Source organism: Suncus etruscus, chromosome 9 (assembly GCF_024139225.1).
Source record: "Suncus etruscus isolate mSunEtr1 chromosome 9, mSunEtr1.pri.cur, whole genome shotgun sequence".
NCBI classification, from domain to species: domain Eukaryota; kingdom Metazoa; phylum Chordata; class Mammalia; order Eulipotyphla; family Soricidae; genus Suncus; species Suncus etruscus.
In genome coordinates, this window is record NC_064856.1 from 74,369,876 (window position 1) to 74,377,368 (window position 7,493).

General features: G+C 31.7%; 1 non-coding gene across 1 annotated transcript; it reads left to right on the plus strand.

Annotated features, from left to right (window-relative positions):
* Window positions 1–6,086: 6,086 nt before the first annotated feature.
* LOC126019373 (small nucleolar RNA SNORA51) lies at window positions 6,087–6,219 on the plus strand. Its single transcript, XR_007499096.1, has one exon. It is a non-coding gene; the product is annotated as a small nucleolar RNA SNORA51 (small nucleolar RNA).
* Window positions 6,220–7,493: the final 1,274 nt, after the last annotated feature.

The following is a 7,493-nucleotide window of genomic DNA, read 5'->3' on the forward strand; positions in this document are numbered from 1 at the left end:
GGGTCCCTATAAACTGTACTTTTGTTTTGGCTCCTGACTTGTTCTTTTTATTCTACAGTGATACATTCTTAAATATGCCTTCATGCTAGGAACTGAATACATAATCAATCTGAAATAGAAATAAGTTAAATATTGAAAGTGCTAATTTTAAAATATTTCTAATCTAACATTTTGCAATAGTGTGTATTTTTATTTCAAATTGAAGGGAATTTAGTTTCTTTTAGTGATGTCTGGTTGTTTATTAGGGAATAATAATTTCTTGTGCAATTATTTGAAGGAGTGTAACAGAATAAGCTATATTTCCTGCCTCTCCACAATTTATAATCTAACATTTTATTTACCACAAGCTATACATTTATAGAAGATTTCTACCCTTAGTAAATCTATCCAAGTCACATCGAAGCTTTTATTTTATTCATTATTTTTTTTGTCTTCCACATGAATTTGTTTTTTAGAAATGTATGAAAGGTTACCCAGAATATTATTTCATACATAAAGTCTGATTTTTCCCTCTGCTTTATACTCTCACACTAAAACTTGATATAATTGTAACTGAATTAATCTTTTTGCACTGTCAAGGGTCTGTTATTTGAAGTGAGATATCATGTCAATTCACTTCTACTATATTTACACAGTCAGTATAATGGCTGTAGGACACAAAAGCTCTCATTGAATTGAATATTGCTGCTAAACTGCAGTGTCATCAAAAGCACTAGAATTACTGTAGTACAGCTCCCAAAGGCATTTTCTTAAACATGGAATGCTGTTCTCTATTGATGTTTTGGAAATTTCCTACTACACATTCCCTGTATTATAAAACTTCCTGCTGAGTTAGTTCTGCCAGGAGCTACATATCTTGCCAATTTATGTCAGAACATGTTGAAATGTTGTCTTTTTAGTAGTGAAATAAACAGTAGGGACAATGCATAGTTACCACAGAAAGAGAGCTATAGAAAACTAAAACATCCTAACAAATCCCTTTGGAGATATGAGGTCTGGATATTCCAGCATCAATGAATAGAATAGGCTCTCTAAGGTTGAGTGTCTTCCTCTTCCAATTGGGAAATACCTTTGTGCTAAGAAATGTATTTGGATTTTGCCTCGATTCCAGCACTAAAATTTAGTTGAATCACCTATGCCAATTTATTCACTGAACTAAATGCCATTTGCCTAAAATATTCCCTGTGCACAAGAAGATAAAAGAATATTGAACATCCAAAACTTTCTCTGAAAATGGTGTCTCACCAACTGCTGAAAGCTTCTGTCTAGTCTCTCTTGAGTGTAGAAGCAATTCAATGCTCATCCAAGTTCATAATATTTGAAATATGCAGTTCACAGTAATGTGACTTCTGACACTTCCAGGTATTAATAAAATTCACATTTCTATAAATGGATTAAAATAATGCCTGCCAGAGTTCTAGAATATTGTACGTCTGAGTTTCTGCGAAAATACAGAAGAAAAATAACATGAATGCATATAGATCAGTGGATAAAGAACATTCAGTCTTTAAACACAGCTGAATTGTACTTAGTAGTAAATAAAATAAAAATATATAATGCATTTGTGGATAGTCATATGGAATATTAGGCAAAATAAGAAAGTCTGACAAAGACAAATAATATAATTTTTGCAAGTATAAATTTATTTAAAAATTAGCAAATAAAGATTGGAATTGGAGCAATACATATCTGAAACTCTGCAACAATTTTTTTAATTGCAGGGCATAAAATAAAGTTAACAAAAATAAATCACAAACAAAACAAAGAAAATCAAAACTCTTAGATCCTTACAACAAAGATGTTGATTTCTGAGCTGTTGGTGGAGGTGGGAGATGGCAGATAACACAAGTTAAAAGAGCAATCATTTGATAGTTCATGAACATTTTGGGGGTACTGATTCTGAACAGGGAGGGACACTCTTTTGTAAAGACCACATTTTATGTTTCTCCTAAGTTCTGAGCAGGGAGGGATGCCATTTTGTAAGGACCACATACTGTAAACCACATTTTAGGTTTCCTCAAGCCTATCTCCACTAAAATTGCTTCAAACTACCTGGCCATACCAGGTAGCCTATCTGGAAAGGACATAAGGGAGCAGTGGAAGGAACCCTAAACAACAGCCAATCATTAGTTAAAGATTATCAAACAGCTAGAACCTCCTTATATCTCCTCCCTATATAATCCAATTCATTATCTGTCTTGCAAGACAAAACTTTGACCAGGTCAGTTCAGAACTGTTAGTAGATGGTAAAGCTTTGTTCAGCTTTATTCCAATTTATTCCAATTGTGTGGTATTTTCCTTCAATTCTTGACCTATACATTAGATTGTGGTGTAATTCTCTAAGAAATTATGTACAAGTTTATTTTTAATAAAATCTGGTATACTACCATTTTAGTTTAAGTTTTTGAATATAATATTTTAGATTCTATTAGAAATGACTGTCTACCAAATACTATTTAACCTCAACTCCAGTTTTTACTGGAGTACCACAAAATAACCTGGACTCTCAAAATATTCACTCTCAAATTGCTTCTTGGTTTCTCAGTCTTTCAACCACTTGTTTTCTTCTCCTACATGAAAAAATATTTTAAGAGGAAAGTGTTTCCAAATATCTGCCTCATTTTTCATGAATTATGATCTGATAAACTTGCTGTTCTATTATAGTCTCAAACGTAATTTACCTTATTTTTCAGGTGAGTTAGTTCTTAGTAAATTCAAGACAAAGTTTGTTATGATTCCATACTTTTATTAAGTCTTATATGTCCTTTTAACCATTCTGAACATTAAATTACAATTAGCATGGCTATTCTTCAAACTTAACTGTTCTGCTTTCACTTATTCTTTTTTCATTTATGTGTTCCCATTTTCCCTACAAAATACTATTAATTTTTCTTAATTATTTTATGCTATTAACCACTTACAAATAGGTTAATTTAATTTAGAATAAAATTAAAACTATGAAAGCTATTGCTGCTAAAATTGTACCTTAAAAAGAACCATACATGTGAGTGTTTATACATATACATGTATATTTACCAGAAACCAAATATACTTATATTTAATTTTAGGCATGTGGCTTACCATCACATTAATGATAGTGTTTCCTGAATTTAGCATTTCAGCACTATGTCCTCCACCATAGTATTTGCTTCTCTCTACTATGTCTCAATTGCTTCCACACATCTATTTTCCTTTATCAGCCCCCTGTGTAATTAGTTCTGGGGGCCAGAGAGATGGCATGAAGGTAAGGCATTTGCCTTTTATGCAGAAGGTCATTGGTTCGAATTCCTGCATTCCCTATGGTTCCCCAAGCCTGCAAGGAGTGATTTCTGAGCGTAGAGCCATGAGTAACCATTGAACACTGCCGGGTGTGACACAAAACTAAAACAAACAAACAAACAAAAAAAAAAGATTAGTTTTTAGCTTCTGTTGCCTTTGGGCATTTGTTGTAAACCTATTTTGTTTCTTTTCATCATTCTGTCTGTCTCTTCTTTGACTAACTAGACTCAGCACAAAACACATTGGAACAATCTAGGTAGCAGTAAATTTCATGAAATTATCTTTCCTTAAAGCCAGGTAGTATTTCACTGTGTGTGTGTATATATATCTCACAGAATTTTTAATCTAGTTAGCTGGTGACAAACATATATAATGTTTCCAGATTTTGGATTGTGAATCATGCTGAAATAAATATCTGAAAACAGATATTTTTTACTGAATAGAAATTTGAAATCTTTGGGTTAGATGCCAAGAAGTAGAATTGTGGATCAGATAGATGAGGCTCATTTTCTATTTTTTTTTGATAATTGTCCATTTTGTTTTTCAAACAGAATAAACTATATTTCATTAAAATTTTATCCTCAAAATTAGACATATTGCTTTTAAGCAATAGAATAATAATACTTTTTTCATTAGATAGTCATCTAATGTTTATAGTTATTAATGTATAAAATTGCCACTTTTAGGTTGATGAAAGTAATACTCAGAATTTACTTCAATAAAACTTAGAGAGGTCTGTGGAAAATGACTATTTGATTTCTTTGCCTCAAATAAATAGTTCAAAAATTCCTTACAAGAAATAAAAGTTATAAGAGATTTATTTAAATATTTTGTTCAGTTTTAAGTATAGTGAATTCTAGGATATATATAGACATACATATATATTTGTTTTAGAAATATACTTTCACTATTTATAACAAAAAAATTACTTCTTTCCACAAGGAGAAAATCTATTTCTCATGTTTTCTCATTATTTTTTCCTTCACCAATTACTATTCTCAATTATTTTACATTTCTGGTGCTTTTGCTGCTGCATGCTGGCAATCAAATTGTAATGAGATACAATAGAATAAGTTCTTAAAATTCTCTTTAATACAAAACAAAATAAAATAAAATAATATTGGAGACATCAACCGTAATCTCCACACCAAAATAAAGACGTCAAAAAAATAGATCATTTATTCTCCTCTTGCTGCTTTCGTGGTATGTGGAAGACTTCTACTTTATCTTGGATGGTAAAATCAGACCTGTTTCTAAAGATCTTGGTGGCTGTGCAGATCAGGGAATGGAGTTTATGAAGTCTTTCTTTGTGGTTCAAGCAGTTATGCTTCTTCAATGTCATTTTTTTGTTTTTTATGTGTTCTAGGTGTTTCAGAATAGTGCTACCATTCTGTGTTTTTCTTTTGTCTTCTGACTTACTTCGTTTAACATAACATGATCTAGGTCCATCCACGTTGCTGCAAAGTCTGTGATTGTATCATTTCTAACTGCCATGTAATATTCCATTGTATATATGTACCACATCTTAATGATCCATTCATCTGTTGTTGGACATCGAGGTTGGTTCCAAGATTTGGCTATTATACTGAGTGCTGCAATAAACAGTGGGGTGCATACGTATTTTGGAATGAATGTCCTTCCATCTTGGGGGTATATGCCTAGGAGAGCAATTGCTGGGTCAAATGGCAGCTCAATTCTGAGTTCTTTGAGCACTCTCCAGACTTTTCTCCATAGATGTTGGACTAGGGGGCATTCCCACCAGCAGTGGATGAGAGTTCCTTTCATACCGCATCCTCGCCAACAAAGGTTGTTTCCATTATTTTTGATGTGAGCCAACCTCACTGGTGTGAGGTGGTATCTCATTGTTGTCTTGATTTGGATCTCCCTGATGATGAGCGAAGGTGAGCATGTTTTCATGTGTTTGTTGGCCATCCTTCTCTCTTCCTCAGAGAAATGTCTATTCATTTCGTCTCCCCATTTTTTTATGGCTTCGTTTGGTTTTGAAGGGCTCAGGTTTCTGAGCGCTTTGTATGTTCTAGATATCAGCCCTTTATCTGATATATCAAGTGAAAAGATTTTTTCCCATTCTGTTAGCTGTCTTCTTGCATTAAGTAGGGTTTCTTTTGCCATGCAGAAGCTTTTTAGTTTGATATAGTCCCATTTGTTTATAGTTGATGCTAACGTTTTTGCCATTGGTGCTCCATTCTCAAAGACCCTTTTGATATAAAGGTCTTTGAGTGTTATTTTATTTATTTTGTTTTGTTTTTCTCTTTCTTTTTTGCACTTGAGTATGATTTGATTTCAGAACCGAGATTATTGTGTGGTGCCTGTCTTTATTGCTGTGGTGCTTATCGGTTATTTAATTCGATATTTTTTTTGTATTGTGGTATTTTAATTACTTTTTTCACATCCTCTCTCAAACTGAGGTTGGAAGCCTCTAGACAGGACTCTGCCTATTTTCAGCATATTTGATTTTTGATTGAGAAGAGGACATATTAGGTGATGGGTATTCCCCTGATTCAATGTGAATATGTACCCAAAATACTACAGTGAAAGATATGTAAGCCATTATGAAAAAAAAAATTGTGTTTTTAATCAGAAATTTTCTTTGACTTACATGTATTATTATTATATCAATTATATTATATGTTATGTTATGTCACTATATTATGTTATATTAGTTTACCTCATTATGTTAATCAATTTTGTCCTTTAAATGAATTCTTACTTTAAAAAAACAAACAAAAAAAAACAACTTTAGTTTGCTCTGAAGAAAAAAAAAATAAAATAAATAAAAGATAAGATAAGGCCTCCCAAATCTTACCACAGGCTGTGTTCTTTACACTGGCTGTATAGAAAGAGGAGGTACAGTAAAGGCACCCCATATACACCTCAACACAGGCCCCTTGCCGGGTATGTATTGTGAATTGGGGGACAAAAAAAAATGGAAAAAAAAAAAAAGAAAAAAGAAAAAGAAAAAAAAATTCTCTTTAATACACTTCAAACTTAGTGGTCAACTCTTTGTAATAGAATTGTTAAGAGATAGAATACAATATTGGTATTCGTTTAGCTCATTTAAAAGTATTTAAAATTAAATGTACATTATGTATTTACTATTTAAAATAACTTGTTAGAAGTTCTCTTTAAACATAGTAATTAACTGGAAGTTTGATAGTTGATAAAAGTAAACTTAAATAACACAATTCCACTGTGACCAAAGTTTTTTCATGACATTAGTGAGAGCTTAGTTCAACTAAAATTCTATGTTTCACTGTTACTAAAATTGTACTAAGGCATAAAAATACTCCACAAATACAGGACAAGAGAATAGTATACTATTATTTGACTTCTGTGTGAATCTGCATTTATAAATGAGTTCATAGATGCTCATATATGAGCATTTTAATAGTATTATTTGGCTGTTAAGTCTGCAGAATTGGCACATATTTCACTTTAACAATGCAATTTTAGCATCAGACTTATGAAGTAAAAAAATGAATAGTTCTTACACCATTAGCTTAGTCAACAGAAGATGAAATAACAAAAATAGATATAAAAAGGCATATATTATAAAGTAGCTTAAAAATGTTTCTCTAATAAATACTTAGCTCTGGAATTTTCACATGTTGTACTTATACCTAAAAATCTCACATAAATATTGTAGGATTGTTCTGATTTGTAGAAACATAATGTGAAATGGAAACCCAGGCCTAAATGAACACACTATTAAAATACATTTTTGAGATTGTGACAAAGAAAAACAACTTTAGGTTAATTTAAACTAGCTTAATCTTGAAAGATCAATAGAAAATGTGAAACCACAGATCATTGTCACCTGGGAGAACACCATAAAAGAAAAACATTGTCTAAGGGAAATAAATTAAAATCCATGAGTAAGTATAAAAGTCATAGTATAGCATTAATGGAAAAATTTTATTGAAGAACATGCGGTAAGAGATCAAGTGTTGAAATGTGTCCCTGGAATAGGGTGATTAAAATAGACCAATTTTCATTTTTTTAAAAGATATTTTTGCAAACTTTAGGAGCATTATTGTTTCAAACGGTTTATGAACAGAACACTATGATCAAGGGGCTTCAAAAAGCAAAAAAAAAAAAAAAAGAATACTCATGATAAACTGCACAAGATTTTGAAAGTATCTAAACTTTGATGTCTTGCTGCCTGAAATATCAGTGAACAAATTGTCATCAGTATG